Here is a 6,513-nt window from a genome sequence, read left to right as displayed (position 1 = left end):
AGTGATCTAATCTCTGTTGGAACACAACACCCATGTGATTTGCAGGGTCCCTTGGAAACAAAGAAGCAGATGAAGCAGGAGGAGCATTTGTGTTATCAGCAATGGAGAAAAATCAATAACAGATACAGTCTGAGTGTCAGCAAAACAAAGGATTTTCCATTCCTCTCTGAAAAACTGACACATTTGAAGCAGGGAAAGCCTAGGGTCTTGTTACAGTAACAGACTCTCTGAGGTCTATGCACTGCCCACACTGAATATTTAGTTACTGTCCTATGTAGTTTTAAGGCTAACTATAAGCTTAACTATAATTCTTATCCTTTTGAGGTAATAGCCTCAAAAGAGAGTTTCTATTTTAGAGACAAAGATGTAAATGTAAGACATTGCCATTTGTGGGGCAAATCAGAGATAGAAGACGTGCTTGTCTTGTAGACCCTGAGAAACTATGAAATCCAGAAATAGGCTTATTTAGGACACAAACTGTTCTTCCTCACACCACAGCAGCCTCTCTGTAAGTGCTGCTGCAATATGAGTTGCAGAGTGTAATTAATTGGATTTCACAGTCTGCTAGAACTGCGGGCAACCAGCACTTTGAGCTGCAGGAAACCCTACCTGCAGACATGGGGCTCCTGAACAGCTCCAAGGAATCACAGTATAAGACCTACCTGTCAGGGAACCTCCAGTTTTAGTGAAAGAGGAAATATGGGAGAACCACAAATAAACTGCTTTTTTAAAAGATTTTGGACTGGAAAGGTGTCTGAGTGCAAGCCAGGTAACCCTCCACATGGGCATAGTTCTTTGAAAGAACGTAAAACTGTTTGTTGGTTTTGTTGGCCCTGGAAGGGCTGGAGGCACTTGCAACTGACTCCTCCTTTTTCATTTTAGGCAGTGGACAACAATCGCATATTTTCACCCTGTATGCAGGTATTTTCTTCTATGTTTGCTCTCTACAAACCTAAAAGAAAATAACAGGCAGAGTGACAGGCTTTAAAAGATAACATTTGCCACACAGTTATCTTTCAGTGATGTCTGAACTCACTACATTTTTCCATGTAATTGGAACCAGAGGTATCTGTGACAATTGACTAGGAAAAAATTGACTAACTGTTGCTGCGTTTGGGTTTGGTTTGTTTTTTTTTTTTTTTAAAGCTGGAAGACTTACAGGTTTACAGCATATTTCCAATTAATGTTTTCTTGTCAAGACTAACAGGCTCAGCTTAAACCTAAGCATCCAGGAAGTAGTATAACCAAGAAATAGAGTTGGTTGTTTGTATAAGAAAGATACTGAAGGAGATGGGAAAGGTACACTCAAGTAGGCAATAGTGAAACAGAAGCTGAGATTAGTTACTGGAAGGCTCTGCAGGGATAAAAAAAACCCCAAACAAGTGCAGCAAATGCTACATTTGCCTTGGCAAGAGTTAAGTGAGTAGCAAAGCTGAGAGATGGAAGTACAACTAGTTGTAGAACCCAGGACAGATTGTTACCAGGACTGATATAAACCCTCTGTGAAGACTTAGAGATTTATAAAAGGCTTCTATAAGTACTGAAGAGGTCAAAAAAACTACTGTCTTATGGAATGGCAAAGAAAATTGGTTTACAGTTTTAGAAAGCATATGGTGTTAGAATAATGACTTACTGTGCTTTACTGCACTGGAACCTGCCATTTTTTGACCCAACCCTGAACTAGAGTAGTATCTTTAATCTGCTTTAGTCATAGTATTTTTGTCTATAAAGTCCTCGACAATCCTATCTTGAAATCCAGGACTGTTTTAACCGTTGTTTTATTGTTTGTACTTTCATAGGATTTGGAAGCTGTTGTTATCTATGGAGATGTGACTGCTTTCAGCGTATGTATAAACAGTGGTAAAAGATGATTGCTGGAGGGTTTGGGGTTTTTTGCAGAATTTACAGTTTAATATTGCATGCTACATTAGAACTCAGGAAAAAATGTCCTTATGCAGTAGCACCTTCCGGATATATCAGAGCATTAAAAGCTACAATTCCCCCTTCCTCAGAGGACAAGGAGAGCCATGATTTTTCAACACCTGTTTTCTTTCAGCTGAGACCAGACTCAAGCCATTCCAAGTGCACTGTAGCTATTTTAGACATCAGCTAGCTTGTGCCTAAAGAATGAAACCTAAGAGAAAAGGTGACTCTCAACTGCGAAAAAGAAAGGTAGGAGTTAAAAGTTTCTCCACTGTTAACCAAGCTGAAAAAAGCACTGTATTTTTTTCCCTGTATGACTAGCTTTTTGTGTCAGAACTTGTCCCACCTTTTGTGTGTTCACACAGTTTCAGGGAACAGCTATCTGTGATACAGAAACACAAGCTTGGCTCTTATTTTCTAATTAAACTTCTTTTATCTGGCCCAAAAGTTGCTTTCAGCACCTTTTTGGCAGGAAACTTTAATTACTATGTCAATCATAGGCACAAATCCAAGATATAAGGTAAACTGGATTCAGATTTAAGTAGCTATGGCTAGGGCATGCTATTGCTTTCTAGCAATGGGATAAAAATTCTAAGCACCACATAGGAAAAAAGAACACCAAATAGGTCCAACAAAAATATAATCATAAGTATCTCCTTGGATACATCCCTGATCTTTGATAAGTAAACCAGGTTACACCCCCAGTTTAAATAGACTGTGTTGTAGATTTTTTTCTCTAAATTGGAAGATGGTTTCCAAAGCTCCGTTGTCAGCTGTACACCCTTGTAAGTGTGAAAGCGATATGAAAAGAAGGCGTTGTAGTAACACTGAAGAAAATGTGCCCACATTTGTTGCTAATTATGCTGGATTATGAGGCTTTCACAGTGATTGTTATTGAGGTCTCAGAAACACCTGCAAACACAAAAGAGAGCTTGAACATTTCCTAGCAGAGTTTACACTCTAAGTTCACTGTCTTCAGGATGACTTCAGTAGATGTACTCATAAATGGTGTAAATCAGTTAAAAGCACCTGAGCTGTAAGACTGCAGTTAACCTTTTTTTCCCCCTTTTTGCTTTCCCATCAGTTCATGCCAGGTGCTTAATGTTAGAGGTTACAGCTATATTAGATCATATCTTGTTTCCTGTATGCATTTTTTTGTCCTTCATCACAAAGTAAGCATTTGATGAAGCTAATAATGCCACAAATAATGTACTGCTGATTCTTGAGAAGATAATTAAAAGAATGGTACAATGACTTTTACAGTTCAAGGAATATCTATGTACCATTGCACCAGCAGTTATAAATCAAATCACCACTTGGCAAGCAAACGTAAAATGGTGAAACATTACATGAACAGGTATTTAATATGTGTGCACTCAGAATATCTGAGAGGCAAACTGAAACATGTTTTTATTACAGTTACGAGAAATAAAAGGTACTTTTAGAGAAAAGACAAAACCCCCACAATGATGTGAGTGAAAAAAAAACCATAAACACAAGAACAATGGGAGAAAAAAAGGTAGGATACTCTGACCTTTTTTTATTTACCTCGTTTCTGTCACTGCTTTACTTCAACATTTTTTTTATTAAATCTTTTCTTTGTGTGTTGTAGTTATACTGGATACATCATCCCTGAACCCATATGTTTCAGAGGCATGATATGGATGCAGGAGGAATGTTATATAGATAACATCTTCAAATTTAAGTTACTAGTTAGGCTACAAAGAAGTCCTAGTAGTCCAGGTAAGGTGGGGCTGAGAAGGGGTTCCCAGGGTTGTGAAGTCAGGTCCTGTTACTGCCCATATCCTCATGCAACAGGTTATAGTTTGCTGAGGGAAATCTTTATAATTATTAGAAAACGCTATAGACTTATTTGTTTATATGGATGATATAAATTTAAAGTAAAATGATCTAAAAATCACAGCTGCTTTGACAAACTTGTATCATGAAATAGGTGATAAAATCTTTTCTTTTTTTTTTTTTTTAGAGCATTATTGAAACTTGGTAGAAGAGGTTTTTTAATGGGTCATCTACTGTACATTATATCAGATGGAAATTCTTATTTCTTATGGTATTTTGAATCCCAAGTATGAAATTCATACTTAACTACCTTGTAGACACATTTAAGACTTAATTATCATACATTTCTAAAGCATTTGTCCATGAAAAGGAGAGGGACAAAATAAGCGCAAAACAGTTTTAATGTAATTTACTGTTATATTTAACTTACATAATTGGAAGAAGTACATAAAGTAGTAACAATATCCATATTGTTCACACACATGAATACACATATTTAGGTATTAAATCTGGACCCAGTCTGAAAAATATTAATATAGTATGAGCTTTTTCTGAGCCAAGCTATATATTATATCTTCTACGTAATTTTCATTCATGAACACGAGCAGGAGATTGGGGAAGCATCAGAAGGAACAAGGTGAGAACAGAACGATCCTCTCCTGGGTACATCACGTTGCCTTATCAGTCTCCTGGTTTAGAACTTCTTGGAGAAAATAATCACATTCAGAATAATCTATGTGGAATTTACTGGAGGTTGAGAAAGGAAGTTTCTAATTGCTATTATAAGCTAAAGTACCTTCCCCTTCTTCCCTTTCCAATCACAGCGCAGCTGCATGTATTGTTTATGTAGGAATACATCCAGGATTAGAACTCCAGCAGATACATCAGTTTATGGAAGGCAGCTGAAGATCTGGCATTAAGTGTCATCTAAAAATTGGGATCAATAAAGCCCTCATACTAAAAAAAAAAAAAAGAAAGAATGAAAAAGCATAACCACACATTTTGACAGTATTGTGCAAAAAACCAAATGGCAAGGAAAAGCTGCTTGAGAGCACATCTTTCATTGATACCCACATTTGTCAATATATCGTATATATCATATAGATTCCCTGGTGGATATATGGTGGTTAAGTATTTGCACTCTCTGCTATAGAAATGGTGAGTGCAGTAAATTATCAGTCAGTTATTGCCACAATGAGGTGGGCTTAAAAGAAAAATGCAGACTCTGTTACATAAGAAATTTGTCTTTCCCCCAAAACAAGCATCCTGCATTCATGAGAGGAAGATGAACGAAAGGGTTCTTGAGAAAGAAAACAGTTTGGATATCATTCTGTAATCAGTAACTATCTTGCAGTTTTGAGAAAAAAAAAAAAAAGGCAGAAAAGAAAAAAATCCAAACAATATAGGTTCAATTGCTTATACTGTTCTGTTAGGATATAACAAACCTTGGAGAAGAGTGTTGGAAATTAGTCTTCTGCAGGGAGTGAAATATGATCATCCTCCTCTGGTGCATATCAAATTTACAAGCTGCTGGAGAGTGAATACTGAAACAAAAGTGTCCAACACTATTGTTCAATAGAGATTTTCTGAAAATGTATAAAGAGAATTAGGAGAATGCCACATATCTAAAGAAGGAAATTGAAATGAATGTGTTTAAACAGCTTCTTGAAAGTGTGAATTTTCAAAGCAGGCACCTTTCTTGGTACAATCTGATTTCACTGTCAACACACTTCTAAGTGGCTTAAAATATATTGACCTTTCCATAAGGTTGAGAAGTCCCTGAAGGATTATGAAAATCTGAATTCTATTTCTTCTGACCAAATGTTTGAGGAACAGGAGGTGGGCAAAAGTCAAAATCCTAGATGTGACATTTATCTCTTGACACTTGTTTTGTGAACGGCTTTGGGAGCTAAATCCAATACTGAATGTCTTATCTCTCCATTTTAGGATGAGTTGAACCAACACATTTAAATTTGGAATGAAAATGTTCTTAGATGAATAAAAATTCTCTATCATCATTACTAGCTGCCCAGCACAATCTAGAATGTTATTTTTCAGTTAAAAATTCATACTGAAGAATAAGATCCTATAGAACAGATTCCCCCTGTGTAGAAGGTCAAGAGTTGTACCAGGGATGGGGGAGAATTTTAGTCACAGCTATAGAAATGAAAAGCAAATAAAAATTCAAATCCTGACAACAATGTTTGATATTTCCTGATAAAAAGAACTATTTTTTTTTTTTTACAAAAGCAAAAAATATGTCTACATTCAGATGTTTCAGAAGCAAGCTTTGTGAGTCCAGGCCATCTCTGAAATGTAAGGTATCATATCTGAAAGTCTGAGAACCTATTACGAATATTCCATATCAAAGAGTTGTAGGATTTTTTTGGGTTTTTTTTAATGGCTACATGAATATTTAGTCCAATGGAAACCAGTATGAGTTTGCTCTTAACTTCTATAGGACCGCATATTTCAATCACATATCACAAATCTTTGCCTTACAGTGCTATTGTCTGAGTGGCTGTTTTGCTCCTGTCTTGCCCTAGCTTTCAGGGCTTAAGTAATACAAGCACTGTGCACAGCCATACAAAATCATTTAAATTTTGAAGGAAGCCACTGAGGTTAGGGGCTCCAGAGTGGAGGATCACACCGGGAGACCCTTCCAAAAGTGGCAAAACAGCAATGGCAAAAGCACAGGGAGGGTGAGGGTACCCCAAGCCCCACCCCAGAGTGGGAAGGAGTGAGCTCCAGCAGCTCTGATTCGGCATGGGTGGGGAGAATAGTGGTGGC

This window comes from Egretta garzetta, unplaced genomic scaffold (assembly GCF_000687185.1).
Source record: "Egretta garzetta isolate BGI_Z169 unplaced genomic scaffold, ASM68718v1 scaffold229, whole genome shotgun sequence".
NCBI lineage: Eukaryota > Metazoa > Chordata > Aves > Pelecaniformes > Ardeidae > Egretta > Egretta garzetta.
Note: the sequence above shows the minus strand (reverse complement) of the source record.